The sequence below is a fragment of the Macaca mulatta genome, chromosome 2 (assembly GCF_049350105.2).
Source record: "Macaca mulatta isolate MMU2019108-1 chromosome 2, T2T-MMU8v2.0, whole genome shotgun sequence".
NCBI lineage: Eukaryota > Metazoa > Chordata > Mammalia > Primates > Cercopithecidae > Macaca > Macaca mulatta.
This window is the reverse complement of record NC_133407.1, coordinates 41,841,436-41,848,338: the sequence shown is the minus strand read 5'-3', so window position 1 is coordinate 41,848,338 and position 6,903 is coordinate 41,841,436. Positions and strand designations below refer to the sequence as shown.

Sequence of the window (6,903 nt, the reverse complement as noted above, 5' to 3'; positions counted from 1 at the left end):
ATAGGCAAATATTTTTCTTTTTTTTTTTTATAATAGTTCTAGGCTTCCTGTCTTGCTTTAAATTTCTGCCTCACTGGCCAGTAATCCCAGCACTTTTGGGAGGCTGAGGCAGGCAGATTACCAAGTCAAGATATGGAGACCATCCTGGCCAACACAGTGAAACCCCGTTTCTACTAAAATACGAAAAATTAGCTGGGCGTGGTGGTGCGCACCTGTAGTCCCAGCTACTCGAGAGGCTGAGGCAGGGGAATCCCTTGAACTCAGGAGGCGGAAGTTGCAGTGAGCTGAGATCGTGTCACTGTACTCCAGCCTGGCGACAGAGCAAGACTCCGTCTCAAAAAAGAAAAAAAAAACAATTAGGCGTGTGTGGTGGTGGACACCTGTAATCCCAGCTACTCTGGAGGCTGAGGCAGGAGAATTGCTTGAACCTGGGAGGTGGAGGTTGCCATGAGCTGAGATGGTGCCACTGCACTCCAGCCTGGGCAACACAATGAGACTCTGTCTCAAAAAAAATTTTTTTTTCCTCTTAAGTTTTTGCTTTGTAAATTTTTGTATTTTTAAATTCTGGATTTTTTTTTTTCTTTTCTTCTTCCCAGACAGGGTCTTGCTCTATTTCCCAGGCTGGAGTGCAGTGGCGCTATTGCACTATCTCGAGTAACACCAGCCTCGACTTCCCAGGCTCATGTGATCCTCCCACCTCAGCCTCCCAAATAGCTGGGACAACAGATGCACATCACCACACTCACGTCACTTTTGTTAGTCTCGCTATATTGCCCAGGCTGGGTTTGAACTCCTGGGCTCAAGTGATCTGTCCACTTGGGCCTCCTAAAGTGTTGGTATTACAGGTGTGAGCCACCACTCCCAGCCTCTTCTGGAATTTATTTTTGAATGTTCTTGCTTTAAATGGAAAGTCAATTAAAACCAGGATCATTGGCCGGGCGCGGTGGCTCGTGTCTGTAATCCCAGCACTTTGGGAGGCCGAGGCGGGCGGATCACCTGAGGTCGGGAGTTCGAGACCACCCTGACCAACGTGGAGAAAACCCGTCTCTACTAAAAATACAAAATTAGCCGGGCGTGGTGGCGCATGCCTGTAATCCCAGCTACTCAGGAAGGTTGAGGCAGGAGAATCGCTTGAACCAGAGAGGCGGAAGTTGCGGTGAGCCAAGATCGTGCCATTGCACTCCAGCCTGGGCAACAGCAGCAAAACTCTAATTCAAAATAAATAAATAATAAATAAATAAAACAAACCAAAATAAAAAAAAAACTAGGATCATTTCTCAAATAAACTATTGGTTTGTCACTTAATTGATTTGTCACGTTTGCTTTTTATTATATTGTACTTCTAGATTTTATCCCTGACTACTCAACTATTTGTCCAGGGTAACATAGGAGCATTACGTTAGAATATAGTAGCGTTGGAGTGGGTTAAAATGTTGGTTCTCGGTAAGTAAAATTTAAGTGTCCCACCAGAAAGAGGACTGCGATATTTCGTGGTTGAGGTCATAGGTAACAGGAGACAAGGTAGGCAAAAAGGGGTAAAGTTTAAGGCTCTGCAGACAAATGTTAGGTGCTGTTATTGCAAAATTGAACAAAGAACAAGAATCTTGGGCTTGAAACGCTGGACTTTTCCCTTGAAACAACCATTCACAGTATAGGGACTGAAGGGTCAGCTGTGAGGCAGCCGAGCTAGCGCCCTATCCCCACAAAGGGAGTAAAAGACCACGACGGGTAGCGGGAAAAAAATAAGTGCTGCGTCCAAGAATTCAGGAGTCAGTCCATGTCGCAGAACAGGGAGAAGGACTGGGAAGAAAAGGCTAGCAAGGAACCTAGGAACAGAGGAGTCTCTCGGGAGGAGGTTATGGAAGGCGCAGCGGGCGATGGGTCTCTCCTGAAGGCGGCTTGTCGGGGATTCCCTATTCCGCAGTCCTCTGGGAGACGCAGAGAGTTAGGAAGGGCCGTGCAGCAGCGTCGCAGCCCGGCTGGCAGCGGGAGAGGGATAGGCAGTGAGGCCTCTCCCCACGCCCTGCCAGCCCAGCTGCCGCCGCCGCCACCGCGGGGCCCGGGATTGGCCCGAGGGCGGTGCAGGGCGGGGCGGGGGCTGCTGGGATGACGGCCTGAGAGGCTCGCGCGCGCGCACACGGGCGCGGGTACGGCGGCGGCGCGCGCGTGCTCCGTCGGCCTGTGCGGCTGCTGCGGCGGAGCGGGCCATGGCAGTGGGAGGCGGGCGAGTGTAGTGGTGCGCGGGGCAGGCGGGAGGTGGATCGAGAGAGGCAGGGATGGGGGCGCCGGAGCGGAGCGGTTGCGGCGGCCTGGGCTGCTGACCGCGCACTTGGAATAGTAGCAGGCGGCGGCGGCGGCGGAGCGCCAGGCAGGTGAGTGCGGCGGCGCGGGACCCGGATGCGGCGCGGCTGAGGGGCGGCTGGGTCGCGGCGCCGGCTGCGGTGCCCCCGGGCGGGCTGGCGGTGCGCTCTAGCTTGCTGCTACCTGCGGTGCTGGCGACTCTTGTGGTCGCACCGCGCTTCCTGGCAGCTTGGAGGATAACCGCCTGCCGGCCGGTGGGGGCGCCTGGCTTGGTTGCGGCCCGCCCGGGGCTCTCCAAGGTGAGTGGCGCCCCCCGGCCCCCGGGCGGCAGAGACACTGCCGGGCGTCCCGGGCCACTGGCGCTTTGGGTCCCGTTCCTGATGGGCGTCTCTGTGGAGAGACGGCGTCGCGTGTATATGCGGACATCTCCGGAACTTCCCGACCCTCAGGTGCCTTTTTGCGCAGAAGTGTATTTCAGAGGCGTGGACCCAGGGTTATTAGGTTACGAACGTGTTTTCGAATCCCAACGCCGAAGCTGACCAGTCCTGGGGCGTTGGACCAAAATATCCTGTTGTGTTAAATGGAAATAATAATACATACACCATACGGTTGTTTTGAGGTTAGGCATAACTGAACAAGTGCTAAGTAAATGATATCCCTGCTGCAGCATCTCGTGTTAGCTGTTGCTAATTCCTGGCTGCTGGCGTGCGTTTGGGGGCACATTTATTTCCGATCTGCTCTGGTGTTGCAATAACCGATACTGGAGTTGCTTAATATTGGAGCCTGTTACCTCGCAGTGGCCGAAATAGAATCCTATAGTCTCTTTACTAGAATCCTGCAGTCTCTTTTCCCGCAGGGGCTGAATTGGAAGCCTGTCTCAGATACTGAGTGGGAATTACTGCTGAAATGAAACCAAGCGAATTCGGGATTCGCTTAGGATGAAAGATGGTGGGACATAAACTTAAAGTGCTTTGCTGTTTCATCTCAAGTGACGCTTGAACTCTGCCACTTGTTACAGAGTATAAACACACGAAGAGTATGGAAACAGACTCTTTTTTTCTGCATTGCTACATCCAAAGGGAGTGACAAGTGCTTTTGTAAACATCATTGTGGGCAGTGTGACTGTCTGGTGAAGTCATGATAATTAAATAAGATGAGTACTTATTTTGAAGCACTGAATGGAAGTTTGGAGATAAGATTCGTAATAAAATTATCTCCAACGAGTCAGAGGTCTCAGCAGATCATTAATCATTTGGGGATTTTCATGCTACATTGTAAGATTTTATGGTAAAAGCAGAACTGTTTAAGTCATAATAATTTAGCACCGGAAAGGGTGGTCAGATAAGGATCTTAGCCCAGTTTCAGAATCCAGGTATGGAAGAAAGTACAATCTTTTTTCAGACAGGGCCCTTTGGCTCACGCCTATAATCCCAGCACTTTGGGAGGCTGAGGCGGGCGGATCGCTTGAGCCCAGGAGTTCGACACCAGCCCGAGCAACATGGCGAAACCCGTCTCTACCAAAGACACAACAATTAGCCGGGCGTGGTGGGGTGTGGCCTGGTGGAGGGCGCCGTGGCGGGCACCTGTAATCCCAACTACTTGGGAGGCTGAGGCAGGAGAATCCCTTGAACCCGGCAGGCGGAGGTTGCAGTGAGCCGAGATGGCACCACTGGACTCCAGCCTGGGCAACAGAGCAATAACCTGTCTCAAAAAGAAAAAAAAAAATCTTTTTGAGACCGAATCCTTCTTTTTTTTTTCAATTGTTTTTTGAGACAGGGTGTTGCCCTGTCGCCCAGGCTGGAGTGCAGTGTCACCATCCTGTCTCACTGCAACCTCAGCCTCCCGGGTTCAATCGATCCTCCTGCCTCAGCCTCCCTAGTAGCTAAGGCTACAGGCGCGTGCCACCGGGCCCAGCCAATCTTTCATTTTTTATTTTTTTTTTCTTGAGACGAAGTTTCCCTTTTGTTGTGTAAGCTGGAGTGCAATGACGCGATCTCCGGCTCACTCAATGTCTACCTCCCGGGTTGAAGCGATTCCCCTGCCTTAGCCTCCCGACTAGCTGGGATTACAGGCATGTGCCCCACACCCCGCTAATTTTGAATTTTTTTATTTTTTATTTTTTTTTTTAGTAGAGACGGGGTTCTCCATGTTGGTCGGGGTGGTCTCGAACTCCCAACCTCAGCTGATCCTCCTGCCTCGGTCTCCCAGAGTGCTGGGATTACAGGCGGAAGCCACTGCGCACCGCCCCGTCTTTGTATTTTTGGTAGAGAGGAGGTTTCGCCATGTTGGCCAACCTGGTCTTGATCTCCTGGGCTCAAATGATCCACTGGGCCCAAATGATCTGCCAGCCTTGGCCTCCCAAAATGCTGGGATTACAGGCATGAACCACAGCCACCAGCCAAAAGTGAAAATCTTAAAGGTTTAAACAGATTGTATTCACTAAAGCCGAAATGACTTAAACAAAAATCTAGTTTACACCACTGATTCACACCCTGAGTCCACCACCTTCGGAGTGTTTTTTAGAAGTGTTGAAAATCAAGTTGGGTTTTGATTTGTCATTTTTCACCTCTTGCCTATCTTTCTTGGTGTTCTTAGAGACTCATCCATAAAGGCTTTTGCTTCAACTTGCTTTGTGAATGTCAGCCAACTATATGGAAAAAAGTTAAAAACGAACACTGTAGTCTAAATTATGTTCTTTCTTGAGGTTTTCCCGGTTGTCTAGCTTAGACTGTTGGACTCAACAGTAGAACTACTGCTAGCTACTGTGAAAAGGCTGGGAGTCAGAAGTCACCTCTTGGTTTTAGGCCTCAACCTGGGTAAAAACAGCTGGGGCTGTGGGGATGTTACCCAGTCTTACGGGCCTCTGTTTTGTTTGTTTGTTTTGAGACAGAGTCTCGCTCTGTCACCAGGCTGGAGTGCAATTGCATGATCTCCGCTCACTGTGACCTCCCGGGTTCCAGGGATTCTCCTGCCTCAGCCTCCAAATTAGCTGGGACTACAGGTGCACACCACCACACCCAGCTACTTTTTGTATTTTTAGTAGAGATGGGGTTTCACCATGTTGGCCAGGATGGTCTCAATCTTTTGACTTCATGATCTTCCCGTCTTGGCCTCCCAAAGTGCTGGGTTTACAGGTGTGAGCCACTGTGCCCGGCCCCAATAAGTAAATAATTTATTTATTTTATATTTTATATTTTATTATTTATTTATTTATTTATTTATTTATTTATTTATTTGAGACGGAGTCTCGCTCCGCCCAGGCTGGAGTGCAGTGGCGCGATCTCGGCTTACTGCAAGCTCCGCCTCCCAGGTTCACGCCATTTTCCTGCCTAAGCCTCCTAAGTAGCTGGGACTACAGGCGCCCGCCACAGTGCCCGGCTAATTTTTTGTATTTTCAGTAGAGACGGGGTTTCACCGTGTTAGCCAGGATGGTCTCGATCTACTGACCTCGTGATCCGCCCGCCTCGGCTTCCCAAAGTGCTGGTGCTGGGATTACAGGCGTGAGCCACCGCACCGGGCCGGCTATTTATTTATTTATTTTTTTTGAGACGGAGTTTTGCTCTTGTTGCCCAGGCTGGAGTGCAATGCGCGATCTCTGCTCACTGCAACCTTTGCCTCCCGGGTTCAAGCAATTCTCCTGCCTCAGTTTCGCAAGTCGTTGGGATTACAGGCGGCTGCCACCATGCCCAGCTAATTTTTTGTATTTTTGGTAGAGCGGGGTTTCTCCATGTTGGTGGCCAGGCTGGTCTTGAACTCCTGACCTCAGGTTATCCTGCCGCCTCAGCCTTCCAAAGTGCTGGGATTACAGGCGTGAACCACCACGCCCGGCACTATTTTTTATTTTATTTTATTTTATTTTATTTTATTTTGTTTTGTTTATTTAGAGACGGAGTCTCACTCTGTCGCCCAGGCTGGAGTGCAGTGGCGCGATCTCGGCTCACTGCAAGCTCCGCCTCCCGGGTTCACGCCATTTTCCTGCCTCAGCCTCCCCAGTACCTGGGACGACAGGCGCCGGCCACCACGCCCGGCTAATTTTTTGTATTTTTTTCAGTAGAGACGGGGTTTCACCATCTTAGTCAGGGTGGTCTTGATTTCCTGACCTCGTGATCCACTCGCCTTGGTCTCCGAAAATGCTGGGATTGCAGGCGTGAGCCACCGCGCCCCGCCCCGATTTGAGACGGAAGTCGTGCTCTGTCGTTAAGGCTGGAGTGCAGTGGCGCCATCTTGGCTCGCTGTGACCTCCGCTTCCTGGGTTTAAGCAATTCTGCCTCAGCCTCTCGAGTATCTAGGATTACAGGCGTGCGCCACCACGCCTGGCTAATTTTTTGTATTTTTAGTGGAGACGGCATTTCACCATATTGGCCAGACTGGTCTGGAACTCCCGACCTCAGGTGATCCGCCCACCTCGTCCTCCCAAAGTGCTGGGGTTACAGGGGTGAGCTACCGCGCCTGGCCCCCTTTTTATAATTTACAGAATTTGGATGACTGTGTGGTGGGCAGGGGCTGGTTGTGGTGGTGTACTAGAAAATCGCATTATATAAAGGAACCTTCTAGGATACTCGAGTTTTATGGCTTTCCTCCTGTTCACTCTCTTGACTTTTC

General features: G+C 51.0%; 1 protein-coding gene across 5 annotated transcripts in view; it reads left to right on the top strand.

The window, feature by feature from the left end:
* Nucleotides 1-2,133: 2,133 nt before the first annotated feature.
* PIK3CB (phosphatidylinositol-4,5-bisphosphate 3-kinase catalytic subunit beta) overlaps nt 2,134-6,903 on the top strand; it is a 187,272-nt gene continuing 182,502 nt past the window's right edge. For all 5 annotated transcript variants that reach the window (XM_077991523.1, XM_077991521.1, XM_028843742.2 and 2 more), the window contains exon 1: nt 2,134-2,372. The gene's annotated coding sequence lies outside the window, so the exon portion shown is untranslated. The remainder of the gene's footprint in view (nt 2,373-6,903) is intronic.